Source organism: Mauremys reevesii, linkage group 9 (genome assembly GCF_016161935.1).
Source record: "Mauremys reevesii isolate NIE-2019 linkage group 9, ASM1616193v1, whole genome shotgun sequence".
Classification (NCBI taxonomy): Eukaryota; Metazoa; Chordata; order Testudines; family Geoemydidae; genus Mauremys; species Mauremys reevesii.
The window spans coordinates 57825181-57844756 of NC_052631.1; the positions used below are offsets into that span (position 1 = coordinate 57825181).

At 46.5% G+C, this 19576-nt stretch overlaps 1 long non-coding RNA gene across 2 annotated transcripts; it reads right to left on the reverse strand.

Annotated features, from left to right (window-relative positions):
• Window positions 1-1839: 1839 nt before the first annotated feature.
• Window positions 1840-19573, reverse strand: LOC120371584. 2 transcript variants are annotated; one of them, XR_005584450.1, is made up of 5 exons: window positions 18779-19573; window positions 6837-6911; window positions 5734-6164; window positions 3080-3223; window positions 1840-1892 (listed from the first exon to the last, which is right to left on the reverse strand). It is a non-coding gene; the product is annotated as an uncharacterized LOC120371584 (long non-coding RNA). The 2 variants fall into 2 exon arrangements; XR_005584451.1 differs by lacking the exon at window positions 5734-6164.
• Window positions 19574-19576: the final 3 nt, after the last annotated feature.

Sequence of the window (19576 nt, forward strand, 5' to 3'; positions counted from 1 at the left end):
TTGCCTCCCTCATTCAGTAAGGGGCCCACACTTTCCTTGACTTTCTTCTTCTTGCTAACATACCTGAAGAAACCCTTCTTGTTACTCTTAACATCTCTTGCTAGCTGCAACTCCAAGTGTGATTTGGCCTTCCTGATTTCACTCCTGCATGCCTGAGCAATATTTTTATACTCCTCCCTGGTCATTTGTCCAATCTTCTACTTCTTGTAAGCTTCTCTTTTGCGTTTAAGATCAGCAAGGATTTCACTGTTAAGCAAAGCTGCCATATTTACTATTCTTCCTACACATTGGGATGTTTTTTTCCTGCAACCTCAATAAGGATTCTTTAAAATACAGCCAGCTCTCCTGGACTCCTTTCACAGCAGCTCTCAACTACCTGAATGGGGATTCCAAAGAGGATGGAGCTAGGCTGTTCTCAGTGGTGTCAGATGACAGAAAAAGGAGCAATGGTCTCAAGTTTCAGTGGGAGAGGTCTAGGTTGGATATTAGGAAACACTATTTCACTAGGAGGGTGGTGAAGCACTGGAATGGGTTACCTAGGGAGGTGGTGGAATCTCCATCCTTAGAGGTTTTTAAGGCCCGGCTTGACAAAGCCCTTGCTGGGATGATTTAGTTGTTCTTAGTCCTGCTTTGAGCAGGGGGTTGGACTAGATGACCTCCTGAGGTCTCTTCCAACCCTAATCTTCTGTGATTCTATGACAGTGGAGTGTGCTCTGTTACACAGCCCCAGGCTTAGGGATGGAGTAACCAAGAACTAAGTCCTTTATCTTTAATCTTGGTGCCTGGAAAATACTGAAAACAGAATTAATTTACTCTTTGCAAAAGGTGAAACCTGCTCTTTGGGTGATTAGCACTACCCAAGCACCATGGGAGCCAGGCAGTCATCTCACCAACTTAGCTTTCAGCAAGCCAAAAAAGGGCTGTATTTAACATCAGTTTTTTAATGTGATTCCACAGGGAAAGAAACTCCAAAGATACGTGGATGTCCCAGAAAAAAAATATTCCCAACCAATATTTAAGGAGAATAAAGGGGAGAGGGAAGAGAGAGAGAGAGAGAGACTGACTGTGTGACGTTCCCCTCTGGTGTTATCCAGACTGGTGACCTGCTAGGCCTCTCCAATCCTTGACTCTGGGAGCCAGCCTTACCCTGCTTTGCTGTGAGAACCCCCACGCTTGGGCTGTTCACGCACAGCGTCTGGCATGTAAGCTGCTCCCAGCTACTTGCAAGCAAATGACACTAGCCAATATCTTCGGTCCCAGACACAACCCTATGAACCTCTGTCTTATAATATAAAAAATAATAATATATGGAGATATACCTATCTCATAGAAGTGGAAGGGACCTTGAAAGGTCATTGAGTTGAGTCCTCTGCCTTGACTAGCAGGACCAAGTACTGTCCCTATTAGTTGTTGTGGGGTGGGTTTTTTTTGCCCCCGATCCCTAAATAGCCCCCTCAAGGATTGAACTCACAACCCTGGGTTTAGCAGGCTAATGCTCAAACCACTGAACTATTCCGCCCCTTTGCCACTCCCCCTTGCTGTGTCCAGTTATGCCTGCTGGACGCTGCAAGCTTATACCAGTTCGTCAATTTAACAGAGAAACTGAAATGTACCAGGCTTTGACACACTTCAAACCAAATGCACTGCTTCAGGTAGAATAAACAAACAGATTTATTAACTATAAAGATAGATTCTAAGTGATTATATGCCAAAGCATAACAAGTCAGATTTGGCCAAATGAAATAAAAGCAAAACACATTCTAAGCTGCTCTTAACACTTTCAATGTCCTTACAAACCCAGATGCTTCTTACCACAGGTGCCTGCTCTTCAGCCAGGCTCTCCCCTTTGATCAGCGCTTCAGTCGCTTGGTGGTGGTGGTGGTGGTGGTTGTCTGTAGATGTAGGGGGAAGAGAGAGAGAGAGAGAGAGTGTATGGCAAATGTCTCTCCCTTGTCCCTTTTATCATGTCCTTTCTTCCCTCTTGGCTTTGTCCCCCCCCCCACTTCAGAGTCAGGTGAGCATTACCTCATTGCAGTTCCAATCTGACCAATGGAAGGGGGGTGACTCCCTCAAGAGTCTAACAGATTCTTTTGTTGCTGCCTAGGCCAGCATCTTTTGTTCCTGTGAGGCTGGGCTGGGTTTGTCCCATACCTACCTTGATGAACTGCCTCTCTGCTCTTGGAGAGTTTTTGTCTGGACTTGCTTTAAGCCATGAGGACACATTTTCAGCCTCATAACTATATACATGAAATTATAACATATAACATCACTATAACAACAATGCCCAGCATATCATGGGCCTTCCGAAGACACTCGACAACAAACTTTGCATTGGATACCACACAATCATTTTACAAGAATGAACATGGGGGTGTTGGGTGTTCCCCCGAGGTACACAGTGTCACACCTCCCCTCTTAATTTACTGCAAGAGGGTTAGTCACTGACTAGCTTGAAGGCAGTTTGTGTTATAGTTCTTTTGGCATCCAGCCATTAAGGCCATAAGGCAGCGCGCCTCAGTTTTCCCATTCACACACAGCAAACCAGGTTTTGTATGGTTTCCCTGATGTGATAAGCTTTAAACCTGTTTACAGGTATTAACTGAGAACTAGCATTACCATAAGGTTTAACATCAGTAACAAAATTTTTATTCCCAAACTTAACATTAATACCAAAATTTGTGTCTCAGATGTGCATTTACAAGTATCTTTATGATACCACACCCTCTGTTCAGATATTCTAGTATGAGGTTAGTTTGTTCATTACTCATGGTGTCCTTTGACTCTCTCCCATGTAATCCCTCCAGTGTTCCCCCTGTGTAGGCTCTTAATTTAATCATGTTTCTGGAGTTTTGGTGCTTCAGGGTCTGGCAAGATATGTGTTCAGAGGGATCCTGCACATTGGCTGGCCCTTTGGGGAGTGGTCTCCCAACCCCAGGACTGTCCATATGCAGAAAATCCAGCTCTCCTTTTGGGGTTACCCTCTGTTTCCCCCTCCCAGCACTGAGTCCTTCCCTGCCCCCTTGAGGGCTGTGATCTGTGCTCTCTGGGCTAGGTGTGTTTTCCCTTTGATCAGATTCACCTTTTCCCAGCAGCTTTCCCATAAGTCTTCTCTGTGTCTCACCAGCCTGGGGGAAAACGCCCCCTTCTCTGTCAGTTGGGTTATCTGTATTCTGGCAATTTTCTGGTCCCAACTCCTCTGTTTTCACAGGCATTGGAGCTGCATCTTGATTTAAAGAGACACAATTACTTTCCAAAAACTTACCAGAAATAGCATCTTGAAAAATTGGGACACCCTCTGCCACCCCTTTCTCTGTCCCTGAGAAGTCAGCTGTGTGACTGCTCCCCTCCAGGAGGTCGGTTACACAGTTCCTTCTCAAAACCTGGGTCACAGGCTGAGTGCCTGAGTGCACAGATTCTGACCCAGACACCCTCCTAGTATACTGGGCATCCTGCCCCAAGCGACTAGTGAGGAGACATTCCTGTACCCCCACTATTCCTTCCCGTTTCCTCCTCTGGACCCCCTCCTAAGACACATTTCTCTGTGCCTCCTAGAAAGGGTTCTGTCTTTTGTTCATCTGCAGAACTCTGTCAGCTAACAACTGGGACAGTTTCCTTAATCTCTGACAACACCTCTCCTGCCCCTGCGCCTGAGGGCATGTTGCCTTCTGCTGGAAAGGAGCTAGTCTCAGCCCCTCTCATACTTGAAAGCACCCGGCTTCCCTGTGTTACAGAGTCACAGGAATCCTCACCCACCTCAGTGGTTTCTGAGATCCCCTGCCCCTTCTCTGGGCTCTCCTCTGGGACACATTTCTCCCTGCTCCCTAGAGTTGGGTTTGTCTCTGGTTCAGTTGCAACCTGCTGGCAGTTAACAACCTGGACAGTTCTTTCCCTGGCAGGCTTTACACCCTCATCCCTTCCTGATGTGGTGATGCCTCCAGCTGCAGTGCAGGAGTTGGTCTCAACCACCTGGAAGCCTGTGGTTTCTCCCTACTGCAGAAGAATCAAGGAGACTCTCTCTCTTCCATTCTCTCAGCAGTTCCTGAGAGCTTACTCTTTCCCTCAGGGGTCCCAGCATAAAACTCAAACCTGCTGCAGGCAAATACTTTAACCTGAGCTACACAGAAAAAATTATTACCAAGAAGCAGGCCGAACAGGAGGTGTTCCATTACCCCCACAGTCAAAACACTTTCCAACCCTTCCCAAACCACATGGATTTTAGCTAGTGGTATGAGGAATCTGCTTTTGCCCACCCCCACAATCTCTGCCATTTGGCCAGGCAACATACTGGCCTTTGGAACCACAATCTGTTTAACCAGAGAGATCTGTGCCCCTGTATCCCTCTGCCCCAAGTATTCCCCGCCATCAATCTGGACAGCCTTAACATGCTCCATGTCTGGTTCTGCAAAGGCTAACCTCACAGAACCAATATGATAGGTTTCAATTGCTTGGGGGACTTCTGTGTTGAGGACAGCAGAACTAACATGAGCTATTGTTTGCCTGCTTCCTCCTAGCACAGGGCATTTACTCCTCGGGTGATTGGTGGAATTACACTGATAGGACCTTTTGGGCTCTTCTACTTTTACAGGAGATTTGGGATGAGGGGTAGAGGAATGTTTTGGAGTAAGAGAATGTTTAGGCTCCCAATCCCCTTCTCTCTTCCCAGGGGCAAAATGAGATCCTCCTTTCCCACCAGTTTTAAACTCCACTTTCTGTGGCCTGCCCTCAATAGATGCCGGATTCTGTTTGAAGACATCAGCTAAAAAATCCATCTCATCCACAGTCTTTACATCTTTGTCCCATAGACACAGCTTTACATCAGCCTTACACAGAGGTGAAAGTAAGCCGATTCGGTCCGATCCAGCATATTGGCAAGAGCCAGTACGCCGTGCTGGACCGCACCAGCTTCCATGGCGGGGATTGAAAGGGCTCTAGGCTGCCCGCAGCCGCGGGCAGCCCAGAGCCCTTTAAATCCTGGCCGCAGCTGAGATTTAAAGGGCTCAGAGCTCCCCACAGCTGCGGGCAGCCCAGACCCCTTTGAATCCCGGCTGCAGCTCCAGCGGCCGGGCTGGGGCTGGGATTTAAAGGGCTCAGAGCTTCCTGGGGCTGCGGGCAGCCCAGAGCCCTTTGAATCCTGGCCACGGCTCTGGCAGTCAGGCTGGGGCCAGGGTTTAAAGGGCTCGGGGCTCCCCTCAGTGGCAGGAGATCTGGGCCCTTTAAATCCCTGCCCCAGCCCCGCAAAGCTCGGGGTTCCCCCCGGCGGCCAGAGCCCCGGGCCCTTTAATTTGCCCCTGAGGCCCGGGGGGCTCCCAGCCACCTCAGCAGCTGGGAGCCCCTGGTTGATTTAAAGGCCCTGGGACTCCCAGCCACAGCTGGTGCCCCAGGGCCTTTAAATCTTGAGAGGCCACGCCTCTTCCGGATGAGGCCACGCCTGTAAGTCCTGTAAGTTACTTTCACTCCTGGCCTTACATATGCTTAAGAAATGCTTTTGAACAACAAGATCAAGCATTCCTTCAAAACTTGCCACCTCTTTATCCCTCACCCATTTTCCCAACAAATCTTTCATTTTATTTACATATTCCCCATTACTCATAACAATATCTCTCTTAAGATTCCTAAATTTAACTCTATATGTTTTGGGGATAATCTGAAAACTTTGCAACACAGTATCTTTAAATTTACAATAGTCTAAAGCATCTTCAATAGGCATTCCACTGAATACATTTCGAGCTTTACCAGTTAATTTGGCAATCAGGTAGGAACGCTCTTATCAGGAATTTCATGTATTACACACAGCCTTTCAAAGGCAGTCAGATATTCAGCAACATCATCCTCTTCACTGTATGCAAGACATAAGTGTTCCCATTTGTGGATTTTTGGAGTGACAGGAGTCGTTGGGGTTGGGGGGGTTGGTTCTGCTTCTCTAGCAGGTCCAACTGGTGCTTTTGCTCTCTCTCTCTTTCTTCCATAGCCCTTCCGTGTGCAGCCTCCTCTCTGGCTGCCTCTGCCTCCACAGTTTCCCTGGCTGCAACTGCTTCTTTGAGCCTCAGTTCCCTGCCACATTTGAAACTCCCTGCCTTCCTTCCACTTCCAGTCTGGCCAGCTCTAGTTTTGTAGCTGCCTCACTGGTAGTCATTTTTCTGCTTTCTTGTGCTTATTTCCCTCACCTGAAATAAACAAACAGAAAATAACAAAACTGTGACCTCCTCCTGACTGTTCTTAGCCACTGCACTTAAGACTCACTTAAAATCACAAATATCAGTGCTTAAAGTGTGAACTTAACTTGGAGTAACAAGCCGTACATACATCCTGTTCGCTGCACCGCTGTGATGTTCCCCTCTGATGTTATTCGGACCAGTGATCTGCTAGGCCACTCCGATCTTTGACTCTGGGAGCCAGCCTTACCCTGCTCTGCTGTGAGAACCCCCACTTCTGGGCTGTTCATGTACAGCCTCTGGCATATAAGCTGCTCCCAGCTACTTGAAAGCGAATGACACTAGCCAATATCTCTGGTCCCAGACACAACCCTAAGAACCTCTGTCTTGCTGTGTCCAGTTATGCCCACTGGACGCTGCAAGCTTATATGAGTTCATCAATTTAACAAAGAAATTGTTATGTACCAGGCTTGTTCTCCCAAGGGGAGCCTCTGACACACTTTAAACCAAATGCACTGCTTCAGGTAGAATAAACAAACAGATTTATTAACTATAAAGATAGTTTCTAAGTGATTATAAGTCAAAGCGTAACAAGTCAGATTTGGCCAAATGAAATAAAAGCAAAATCCATTCTAAGCTGCTCTTAACACTTTCAATGTCCTTACAAACTTAGATGCTTCTCACCACAGGCTGGCTGGTTGCTCTTCTGCCAGGCTCTCCCCTTTGATCAGTGCTTCAGTCGCTTGGTGATGTCTGTAGCTGTAGGTGAAAGAGAGATTGAGAGCATGGCAAATGTCTCTTACTTTTATCATGTCCTTTCTTCCCTCTTGGCTTTGCCCCCCACCTTCAGAGTCAGGTGAGCATTACCTCATTGCAGTTCCAAACTGACCAAAGGAAGAGGGGGTGACTCCCTCGAGAGTCTAACAGATTCTTTTGTTGCTGCGTAGGCCAGCATCTTTTGTTCCTGTGAGGCTGGGCTGGGTTTGTCCTATACCTGCCCTGATGAGATGTGAACTGACTCTCTGCTCTTGGAAAGTTTTTGTCTAAGCTTGCTTTAAGCCATGAGGATACGTTTTCAGCCTCATAACTATATACATTAAATTATAACGTATAACATCACTATAACAACAATGCTCAGTACATCATAAGCCTTCCGAAGACACCCAACATGACAAACTTTGCATTGTATACCACACAATCATTTTACAAGGATGAACATGGGGGTGCTGGGTGTTCCCCCGAGGTACAGAGCATCACAGCATGCACATGCGCAAACCTATGCGAATAGCTATTGGGGTTCATGATTTTAAGGAATGATAAGCTGGAACCTACCAAGGCTAGAAATTAAAAGGGAGATCCCAGTCTCTTTCCAGTGTGATTAAACACCGGTTGCCAGCCTGATCTGTTCACGAGATATTCAGCTTTTAAATCTGTCACTGGTTGTCAAGAATCTACAGGTTTGGTGCTACACCCCCAGCTATGGAAGAGTCTCTAGGAAGAACCCCGTTAGTGTGCCAGGCCCCCAAGGGGTCTCACTTTTCCTTCAGGATTGCATCTGATGAAGTGGGTTCTAGTCCACAAAAGCTTTTGCCCAAATACATTTGTTAGTCTCTAAGGTGCCACAAGGACTCCTCATTGTTTCTTCCTTCAGGGTAGGACATATGGCTTCACCACCTCCTTAGACTTGATTTCTGGGCCTTCAGGTCCCTGCTTCACACTATGAGCTCTGTTCAGTGAGTCCAACAGAGAGAGATTCTTGTATGCTCTGCAGAGATTAATGCACCTCACCCAGCATTTGCAGTGACACTACAGAGTTGCCAAAAGTCAGGTTTATTAGGAACTGGAACACAGCACAGTAAGTCCTCTGGTTAGCACAGGAGAATGAAGGTTAATGCATAGTTCACTCTGGGGAGCCCAGCCAAGCTGTAGTGAACCCCATTAGTCTAGCTTTGTCTGTCCCTCCTTGGTCAGACTCCAGGTGAGAGCCCTGACTCCTTCCAGCAGCCAACACCTCTGTCCTTTGTTCTCCAGCTGGGTGATGTTGCTCAGCTTCCCTGCTGAGAGGTGGGGAAAATCAGTATCTCCCTAGGTCATTGGTTACAAAGTGTCAATGTCATGGTTATTGGGTTTGTCATTGTCTTCTCAGGTGCTCACTGATATGGTGACTAAGGCCAGGCAGCTAGGGGACATCCATATCAATGTTTCCTAGCATGCCCTGAGAGCAAACAGTCCCTTTCCCCACTTGGTAACAATGCAGCATTTAGGGGAAACTGAAGCACATATAGGCTTCATAAAAACATTACAGAAAATTCCCACTTCATCATATCAGTCAAGACCTGGATTTTGTGGCAAGTTTTTTAATTTTTGCATTTAGCAACTGTTTGAAGTTGCTGAGAGGTTTGGAAAGTTGGAAGTAGTCCCAGTGGGCAAAGTGCAGGTGAAACTGATCAAAGATGCAAGGTGCAAATACAAATTATTACAACTCAGCAATTTAGTCATAGATTTTTAAGGCCAGAAGGTCATTGTGATCTTCTAGTCTGACCTCCTGCATAACACAGACCACAGAATTTTCCTGTATCAATTTCTGCTTCAGCTCCATCAGCTATACTTGAACTGGAGCATATCTTTTAGAAAAACACTATCACATGGATATCCCTTGCACATATATAGTACATGTGAATATAATTATCATTAATTAATATAGCGCTTTTCAACTCTAGATCTCAAAGTGTTTGCCAAAAGAGATCAGTATAATTATCCCTGTTTTACAGATGGGGAAACTGAAGTACAAGGAGGTCCTGCCCAAGGTTACCTAGCAGGCCAAAAGCAGAGAGAGGAACAGAACTCAGGTCTGCCTCTATTAATAATAAGTGATTATTATTTACTATTTGTAATGCCTGAGGGCCGGTTTGTGGGAATCCTTTACTCATTTGGATGAGCAGCTACGCATGCAAGTAGACCCACTGAAATCCCCAGGATTCCTCGCATGAGTAACTACTCACTAAGAGCATATGGGAGATATGATCAGGCTCTATATGAAAACAACTACCTTTTATACAGATTTGCCACAGTTAGGGTGACCAGATAGTAAGTGTGCAAAATTGGGGTGGGGGTTATAGCTGCCTATACAAGACAAAGCCCCTAATATTGGGACATCTGGTCACCCCAGCAAAGGTACAGTGATGAGCAGGGGAGAAGCCTGATTGGGAAATGGCCTCAAAGCTTTCACTAAACCAGATCATCAGAAATTCCAGCTGTCAGTGCAAGAGGAGAAGAAAGTCCCTTTATTTGCTGAGTGGAAGTCAGGAAAGAGACAAACTAGGCTGTAAAGTCCCTACAGCCTATCTGAAAGCAGTCAGGGCTAAAAAGACAAGCTCTCGCCCCCACAAAGCAGCGAAATGTGCCAAATGGCATGAAAAACTGGAGACTGAGTGTGCTTCATTTCCAGAAAATGAGAAGAAAGAGAGAGGGGAGGGGAGAAAACCCAGTAAAAATCCCCAGTTTCTTGTTTGATCTCAGAGGAGCCCTCGTCATCACACCAAACCTGTGGCGCAGGGACTGTCCCTGCTGGAGGTGAGTAAGAAGAGTATGAATGTCCCATCCTGGGGGAAGGGGAATTCAGAAGCTGCTTGCTGCAGTACTGATAAAAGCAGCAGCACCTCTGCCTCCATCCTGGCTCAACAGAGAGCAGCTTCAATGGCTAGATGGCACGAAGAAGGGAGCAAAATAATGACCCAAACTGGGGATCAGACCATGGGTTGTGTCCAGGACTCCTTCCCACTTCATCAGCTGCCCTGCTACCTGTGGATTTTACTCTGAGGAAGAAGCTGTAAGCCCAGGGGAAGAAAATGAAGCTCTACAAAGCCTTGTCTCTTTTCCTTTTTTTTTTTTCTTCTTCAATTCTGTTTAATTTTTTTCTTCTGCTAAAAATGCTGAGTCTGGAGATGGGCTGGGGACACGTGGTTAGGAAAAATGAGTTTCATTTTCTAAGAAAGCATCCAGGAGCAGCACGTCTGGTGGACAAAGGGTAACCCTCACCTGGCTCGGCCCCATCTGGAAAAGCATTTTGGTTCTTGCTTTTGTAAAAGAGCAAATTTTTTTTATGATTCGCTGAGAGAAATGGCAAGGTATGGTGACCACATCTGACAGTGCACTAATTGCTCCATGGGGACGACCCTGTAAGGTGCTGAGCATTGGGGCCCTGATCCAGCATATCACTCAAGCACATTCTTAACTTTAACTTAACTTTAAGCAGTTCCATTTGAAGTCAATGGGACTCACTTGCTTAAAGCTAAACACACACTTAAGTGTTTTGCTGGATCAGAGCCATAAGGTGCAGGTTCAAAGGTTATTTTCTTAATAGGAGCTGATGGCTCCCCTATGCTGAGCTGTAGCATTTAAGCACATGCTTAACTTTAAGGAACTGCAGTAGTCCTATTGATTTCAATGGGAGTATTAATGTACTTACAGTTAAGCACAGGCTAAAGTGGAGGTTGAGGAACTGGTGACTTTGCTAAGGGAGCAAGTAGTTTTTGAGGTTTTATTTAAAAAAAAAATCAGATTTTTTTTTTGTCTTTCAAAGTTTTGCATTTTGTAAACCATTGTTTTCTGAATGAAAATTTAATCCGAAAGGGGGCAGGGGGGAAATCCTTGTGCAGTATTTCTAGTCTACGCTAGGAAAATGTTTCTTGTTTGAAAGTCTTGCTATGCTTTGAGGGTGATTGTGGAATAACCTTTAAGCAGCAGCAGCTTAGAGCTGGCTTTTTGCCAGGCCTGAGTTCTACTGTAAATCTAGAATCCACTATTTCTAAGTGGCTTCTGCATTTGGCAAAAATAAGATCTCCCATTCCCAATCTGTGTGTGCATGTGTGTACCCAAGTGTGCGTTTGAGTTCCATCTGAACGCCGTAAGTGCTATATAGTCCCCATCTGAGTGTGCCTATGTGCTCAGTTCATATGTATCTCCCTTTTATTACACAGAAGTCACAAAGATCTGCAGTGATGAGCCACCATCCCTTATAAAACAACCATGCTACAGTGCTCTGCAGTAATGCCTCAAGCATAGCAGTAAGTTGGGGCATTCTGGTGTATTTCTGGAGAACACTGTAGCCTGTTAGAGCAATGCTGCACACCTCTGTAGGGCTCTATTTATATTCAAAGCATTTCACCCCCTATTTTTCCCAGAGAAGGAAGTTGCGTGATCACCTCGTGCTCACCTCTCACAGCAATCGTGCACATTTCTCATGTCGGCTCGGTGCAGCAGGAAGGATGGGGGTAGCCACATCGCCTGGGAGGATGTGTAGCTGAGCACTCATGCAAACAGGTGCAGTATGAGCCCCATCCAGCTGCCTCTGCTATGTGGCTGGGAAAGATGCTCAGGGGAGTAGAACCACCCTAGATCCATTGTGAAAGCTGGGGGCCAGGCTGAAGAGGCTGCACAGGGGGACGTTTCACCCATGCACTCCAGAGCCTCTCTCTCTAGTAGCACAGGGGGAAGAGTGGGGCACAGGAGCATGCCACAATGCAGACCCATAGGGATAATCTCCCCAAACAGGGCTCCAACTGCATCTACAGTGGCATTAGCAATGTGGTATTAGCCCCTGGCATTAGCAATGTGGCTGAGGGCCATGCCAGGGGCTTGGAAAAGGTAGCCTCATACACTGATCCTTGGTTACATCTCCTACTTATCTGAGCTTTGCATGAGGGTGGGGAGAGACACAGGTGTTCCCAGGCTTGTTTATTTCACAGAACAGCTTTGCTCTAAATGGAAGGTGGCTGGCCCTGAATTTAAAGGTGGTAATGGAACAACTGGGAATGTTCAATCAGCTTCTCCATAGACTTTCACAGGATCCCAGCTTATTAGAGGCATGTTCTGCCTGGAAAAGAGAGATTTCTTCTCATTACTTACAAAAATGACAAAAGAAATAGTAAGGCTGAGAGCCAGGGGATGACCACAGCTGCTAGTGAGAGACATGATAGGAAGAGCAGGAAGAGAAAAGGCAGCAGGGGGAGAAAGCTGGTGTCTATGATAGACAGGGAGGTGTGGGTGGGTTGATGGGAAAGATAAGCAGAAGGTAAGCTGATGAGGCCAAGAACCAATGCACAACAGCCCAGGTTTCTCTGTGGCTCATCCTCACCCACTTCTGTCTTAAAAGAGAAAAGGGAGACGTGTCCCTTTCTGAAAAAGCAAGTTGAGCATGTCACATAGCCTGTCATCGGCCCCACTTCCTGCTGGGCTTGCACCAGCTTGCCACAATGGTGGAGCAGGGCACGGTGTGGCAACGCCCTCTACTATGTGAAGGATGCAGGGAATCAATAGTGTGCAAAATATGAAGGCTGGTCAGCAAGAGGGCATGGCGAGGGCCACACTGATCTCAATGGTTCTCTTGTGGGACCCCTGGCTGGGTTTAAAGGGGCCCCGCTAGAAAATCCAAGGAAGGGCAGTGACTGTTCAGACTGACGAGCACTTCCCCAGAGGCCTAGAGGAATTCTTGCTGTGTTAGCTAGGATTGCTCTGGGGACTTTGGCTGTTGGGTGGCCCCCCCTTGCCAGTCCTTCCCTTCCCCTTCTCTTGATAATTTGGCCAGAGATTAAGGCCCCAATCTGGCTCCAAAACCATGTCACCCCCAACACAAACCTTCCCCATGTGCTGTGGCACAGTCCTGAAAAGCAATGGCCTAGCAGTAACTCATGTCCTTTTCCTGATGCGGAAGGGGAGTGAGTTAGTTCTACCACAGGATTAAATACCATGGGTCAACATAAATGGCTGGCCCAAAACCTGCCAAAGCCAGGAAATTCAGACCTTGCTCCTTAGCCCACTGAGGTAAACAAAGGGTGGTGGCCAAGTCTGACTTTGGTCTCTCCCTTCTCAGAAGAGGCTGGGAGCAGCTCATGTGACTCAGCTGGGCACTCCCAACTAGGCCAATAACAAGAGTTGTCAACAGACTCCAAAGAGAGCCGGACTCATTCTCCTTGGCCAGGAGAGTGTCTACAATGTGTGTGGCAGTGTAAAGCAGTGATGAATTGGGAGGGAGGTGTAGGTGTGAACTGGAGATTCTCAAGACCCTGGCTGATCCCCGTGAAGAAGAGAGATTTGAAACTCCTGAATGTGTGGGCTTCACGCAGACCTCTTTGCACTGCAACACTGGGACAGAGACAGGTGCATTTCAGGAACATAGGCACCTGTATGGTTGCTTTTCATCCAGCCTCCTTCTTTGCATGTGGTCACTACCCTCCTGGGACCATGTCTTGTTTTCACAGGGTGAAGATACTATGTATCCCCACTTGGAGTTCTCTCTCTTTCCCTTGAAGAGATATGGAGAAGCTGGAGAACCTAGATGCAATTGGCTGCTCAGTAGTCGGTGTAGGATCTGTCTGACATTATTACCAACAGCTACATCTGATTACTGGGTCACTGATAGCATCATCAAACTGCAGCCAACTGGAGCGCTTCGACAGAGAAAGTAAGCAAGCGGGGAAAAGAACAAGGATGAGAGTTTTTGTTCACTTGTGAGTTTGACCCTGCATTTGTAGCTTACCCCACGCCTCTGTTGACTCAAAAGGGCAACATATCCCAGATCCTCACAAGCATTAGGCGCCAAAGTCCCATTTAAATCAATGGGAGTTAGGTGCCTAAATTTTTTCGAGGATCTGGGCCAGTGTCTAAATGCCACAGTGCCTGCTGGGAACTTTCACGAGTAGCTTTCTAAGCTGAAAAGGAGCTAATAAATTTCCCATAGCACATTTTGGGTTACTCATTTTGCAGTTAGCCCTCTGGTAAGAACAGAGAACAGAACGGAATCCTGTTAATGGTTAGACATACAGTACAGACCTGTTTACGTGCAAATCCGCTTAACACGCGGTAGTGCCATACCTCCCAGTGCTACCTATTTAACACGTGAGACTCATTAACATGTGGTACAGGAACTTGCTATGTAGCGCTACAGATTTGCTCACTAACTCACTGACATAGAAATCGACAGGAAGTGCGGAGCAGAAATGTGTTGTACGTCTTCCATGCTGCTCATGATCCTTCATCTGACCTCAGAGATGTTTGGGGCACAAGAAGTCTCACACAGAGCCCTGCCTTCTCTCTAATCTAATTGAGATGTTAATATTGAGCCAGAAATATCTTCGGTCAGATGATAGGACAGGAGTCAGGAGACCTAATTTCTATTCTTGGCTCTATCCTTGGCCTGCTAGCTAACCTCAGGTAACTGATGTCATCTGTCTGTGAGCCGATTCATCTGTGAAATAGGAATAATGATACTTGTCTTGAAGTAGAAATTGCTCTGGAATGGAAGGAAAAAGAGTTAACTTTTTTATAGTAGATGGATTTACCTGGCACATTTTGTGCCAGGAGTATAGAATCAAGTCTAACCCAGAGCTCAACGCCTACCGGAAGCAGCGTTCGCCTCACCCTTCCCCACAAGATCCAACCTATGGGTTGAGGAGGGCTCTGCAGTATGCAGTATTTGCAGCAAAAATATCATCACCTTTTGTCATTTGATCCTTCCAATACTTTCATCTAGTGCATGCCAGGTTACATGGGCCTCAGCTCCCTCTCCCTGCACCCCTAACATGGACCTATGTTTAGGAAACCTCCAGGTTTGTTACATGAAATCCATATGTACAAGAGAAGAAGAGCAGTTACACTAGAAGCAGCTTACAAATGCTGGCATCTCCATTTGTCAGCCAGTTGGAAGAGCACTCTGCCTCCTTCTGGCTGTTAGGTCAGACTCACTCTTTAACTAAGCATGCTCATGGTTAACAGTCACAATCCCCTACTCCCCCAAAAACAGTCCCTGGTCAGACCTGCCACTGTGCAGACAGCACAGGCCTCCTCTTGCTTTCCAGAGTTTGGGTTTCACAAAGCTCTCCCCTGTGCAGATTATTTTGGTTTCCCTTAATCAGTATCACAGGAAACACATGTGTTTGTGCACAACAGCCTAAATGACCTGCTATTTCTCTGAACACGTCCCTGTGTTTGCCTGGGAGGGGCAACATGATGTTCAATTGTTCATGAGCAGGATTTCTGGGCCAAAACTCCTGCATACGTGCTCGATGTGCTTTGGTTTCATTTGTTTTCAGAACAAGTTACAATACACAGGCTCTTTTCAATGCCTGTTGTTTTCTTGAGGTCTTTACTTTTCTGTGAAATGTGTTGGATTTTATTTCTCAGAGCCCACTAGAGCAAGGCAGTAAGAAATTACTTGTTTGCTGAACTATCTAAAATGAGCTGCTAGGGCTCTGATCGATTCCTAGGAGACAAAAATTGTCATTGCCATCCTAAGCTGATTGTCTCAGTAAGAGAGGACAGGTGATAGACTAGGCAAGCTCACCCCATTGATGACCCTTTCAAATTAGGGTGGAGGCAAATTACCAGACAGAATGGAGCTGCTTGCCACACTGCAACAGTTCTGTGGGAGAACAGAGGACTTTGTTCTAGGTCCAGATCTAAATCCAGGACTTTTCACCAGCACTAAATACATTTTAAATTAACAACATAAGATATATGTAGAAGCACCAATCATCAACTGATATAGATTGCTGTAGCTCCACTGACTTCAGTGCCCAGCAAGAATCATATGATCAGAGTCATAATCCCCTCTTCAACCATTGCCCTAGAGTGTGCCCCATTAAATCCAGTCCTGCGGCTTTCCCCTCAAAGACAAAGAACAATGGTCTTTGGGGACGTTAATCTAATGCTGAATTTCCTCATTTTCCCCCCATTTTCTTTGCACTGCTAAGAAAAAACAATTATAATTTTGATTGGGTCCATCAAAAATAAAATGCAGGATCTAGGAAAAGCATTTAAAACCACGTTATTGTCATACGTTCCTGTGCACATGCATGCACAGAGAGAGAGAGAGCAATCAACCATGTGGCTCCCTTGAAACACACAGCTCTTAGCACAAATGAGGAACCAGAGACAAAACCCATATCCCTGAGAATTTGTGCAACTAAACTAGGGATAAACTGGTGGCTGCTATAAACTTCTTTGTTATGGATGACATCTGAGTCTGCAGGCACCAATTGTGGTAAGTAACAAAAACAAGAAAACCAAGACAACAGGGGATGAATCACTGTTCATTCCCTCTGAAGCACCTGGCATTGGCTACTGTCGGAAGACAGGATACTGGGCTTGATGGACCATTGGTCTGACCCAGTATGGCCGTTCTTTTGTTCTTCAAAGGGCTTGGCTACACTTACAAATTTGCAGCGCTGCAGCAGGGTGTGAAAACACACCCTCTCCAGCGCTGCAAATTGCGGCGCTGCAAAGCGCCAGTGTGGTCAAAGCCCCAGCGCTGGGAGCACGGCTCCCAGTGCTGTACGTTATTCCCCACAGGGAGGTGGAGTACGGACAGTGCTGGGAGAGCTTTCTCCCAGCGCTGGCGCTTTGACTACACTTAGCGCTTCAAAGCGCTGCCGCGGCAGCGCTTTGAAGTGTAAGTGTAGCCAAAGAAAGAACATTATGTGAAAGTAGAATGAATTATATTACAAAAATAGATAGGATTAAAGAAATGCTGTCTGTACCTTTAAGGAAAATCGCTGGAATGCTGAAGTCCAGGTGTCAGGAAAACAGACATTAACATAAAACAATTGCACGTTTAAGGGCAATTGTTGAAGCATTAGCCTTAGATCATAGGAGTTAGTAAGGAAGTAGGATATGCATGCTATGCCCCAGGTGAATTTTGCTGTTTTACTCTTTTGTCCCTTTGTTTGATTTCCGCTCTTTTATCTGTATAAATAAGACTGTGTGGGCCTTGCATGGCCACTCACATTATCTGAGTGTTATTGGCGGAGCGCTTTGCTAATAAAAACAGAGTGGTCTGACAAATTGTGAGTCTTGATTCTAACTTTGACAATTAGTAAGCTGAAAATGATCTTCTGTAAAAATAAGGAACCAGTAAACTCAAGCAGAAATGCTGGAGGACTTCTACTAGGTTAAAATCTTTATTTTGCTAATTTACTAAAAAACCTGACAATTGTCACTTTTGCCCTGACCACACTAAAACCTGCGGGACAACCAGAGAAAGGATGACAAACCCTGTAATATCTCACAGAAGCTATCTATAAGTAGGGCCCTACCAATTTCACAGTGGTGAAAAATGTGTCATGAACTGTGAAATAAGCCCTTCCCTGTGAAATCTGATCTCCCCCTTGCTTCTGGGAGCACCCCAGTTAGGGGGCTCCTAGGTGCAAGTCCTGGCTGGGCTGGGGAGGGAGAGGAGTACTTGTCCTTCCCCACTCTGGCTCCAGGGAGAGATCAGACCCACCTCCTAGGCTACCCCACTGCAGGAAGCTCCAGCCCAGGAGGTTCCTGGCTATGGAGGAAACTTGTGGAAGTGAGTCCAATATCCCTCTGCTCCTGGAAGCACCCTAGCCAGGGAGCTCCTAGCTGTGAGTGGGAGCGACAGGTCTTGTCCATTCCTTGCATGGCAGCTGGGGGGGGGAGGGGGGGAAGAAGTGGGGGAGATCAGACCTACTTCCAGGTATCTTTTGGATTGGGACTCCCATGGTTACATCACTGTGAAATTTCAGATGTAAATAGCTGAAAACATGAAATTGACCAATTTTAAAACTCCCTGACTGTGAAATTGATCAAAATGGACTTTGAATTTGGTAGGGCCCTACTATCTATAAGCAATAATGTGCCTCTTAACATAGCAGTTAGGCGCCACCTAGGTGTACAGTAAGCGGCTGCATGTTAGTTTTCAAAGCACTCCTGCTTAGTTTTTAAGAATGCTCACTTTGGAGTGACTGATGAATACTACAAAACATGAAAAACTAAAAATGTTAGCCATGCAAAAAATTATCTCCAGAGCCTTAGTATGGCCAAGTGGATCGCACACTGGCCTGGATTCAGAAGAGGTAGGTTCTATTCCCAACTCAACCACCAGCTAGCAGGTACCCCAGGGCAAGTCACTTCCCTTTTATGTACCTCAGTTTCCCCATCTGTAAAATAGGGATAATGATACTGACCTCCTGTGTAAAGCACTTGAAGATCTACGGATGAAAAATGCTATATTAGAGCTAGGTGTTGTTTTCTCCTTCCCATTTTATGCAGCCATCCAGTTGGTGGTGCTGTTCCTACACTACTTTGTATTTATTAGTTAAGTACCATCAGTGTGCTTGGCCCCATACAAAAGACAAACACCCAGCCTGCCCAGAGACAGTACAATTTAGACAGGCTACACTGCGAGGCCCAGTAGCAGGAGTCACATTAGTTCACTGTAATTATTATTAATAATCAGATCATTTTAATTTTCTCCATGTTGTTCTCTGGCAGAACGAATAGGTGTTTGGACATATGCACAGCCAAGGGAGGAGTGCACAGGAGCAGGGGTTGGGCATCAGTCTACCCAGGCAGAAGATACCAAGTGGGTGCAATCAAGAGAGGCACCAAGAGCCCACATCTCCAGCTGTCCTATGTCAGCCATTTCTATGGGTCAAGTCTCATGAGGAAAAAAAGGGGCACTGCCTTTCAAAACAAGCCCAGCCCATTTCAGAGGGAGAAGAGTGGGGGTGTTTACAAATTCTATTATTTTTTAGTAGTTCTAGTGTTGCTGCATGCAACATTAAGTTACACATAAAAATATTAAAATAATAAATGTGTGTACTTACATTATTAAAAATCCTCACTCTCTCCATCCTCAATGGTCTCTGTTGCCTCAACGTGATTCAATAGTTCAACAGGGGAATGTAACATATCCCAGGGTCCGACAAAAAAAAAATGTCATGTGGGCAGAGCAGAAGATTCACCAATTTGGGGGTGTCTTCTTAATTGAATTGGAGTGGGGATAGGATGATTCTAAAATTCTAATGAGGGGCACAATGACACCAGTCAATCACCAAACCCCTCTCATACCATTGTGTTGAAATAACCAATTACAAAAACCCCAAATAAGCAGCTTCCAAATAAAACAATCCCCAAACTCCACGGCCCTTGGAGTCCAGAACATTCAAGCCACTTTTAACAAAACAGGTCCCATTCTGTGGATTGGAAGCAGACTTGGGCAGAGGTTGTAAGGGCTGAGTCAGGCCCTGGCCTTGTCGGGCCCCAACTTGCTCAGCTCCGACCCAACCCAGAGCCCAAGCAGGTTTGAAGGCATGAGGGCCGGTTCCCACAGTGGGCACCGCCCACCCTGCCTGGGACCCTAGGACTAGGGGCAGGGGCCCACCCTAGAGAGCTGAGCCTGTCCCCACCCACAGGGGCTGGGCAGGAGCCCAGCTAGGGGTGGAGGGAGCCTAGCCCCCCAGCTAGGGGTGGAGGGAGGCACGTAGGGGGACCCCCCCACTAGAATCCATCGAGGTGGGGCCTCCTAAAGCGCCTGGGTCACATGACACGGTATAGCTCTGTATGTGTGTGGGGGGGGAGTGGGGGTAATGACCACGAGTCGGGTGCACAGGGGCAGGAAGGAA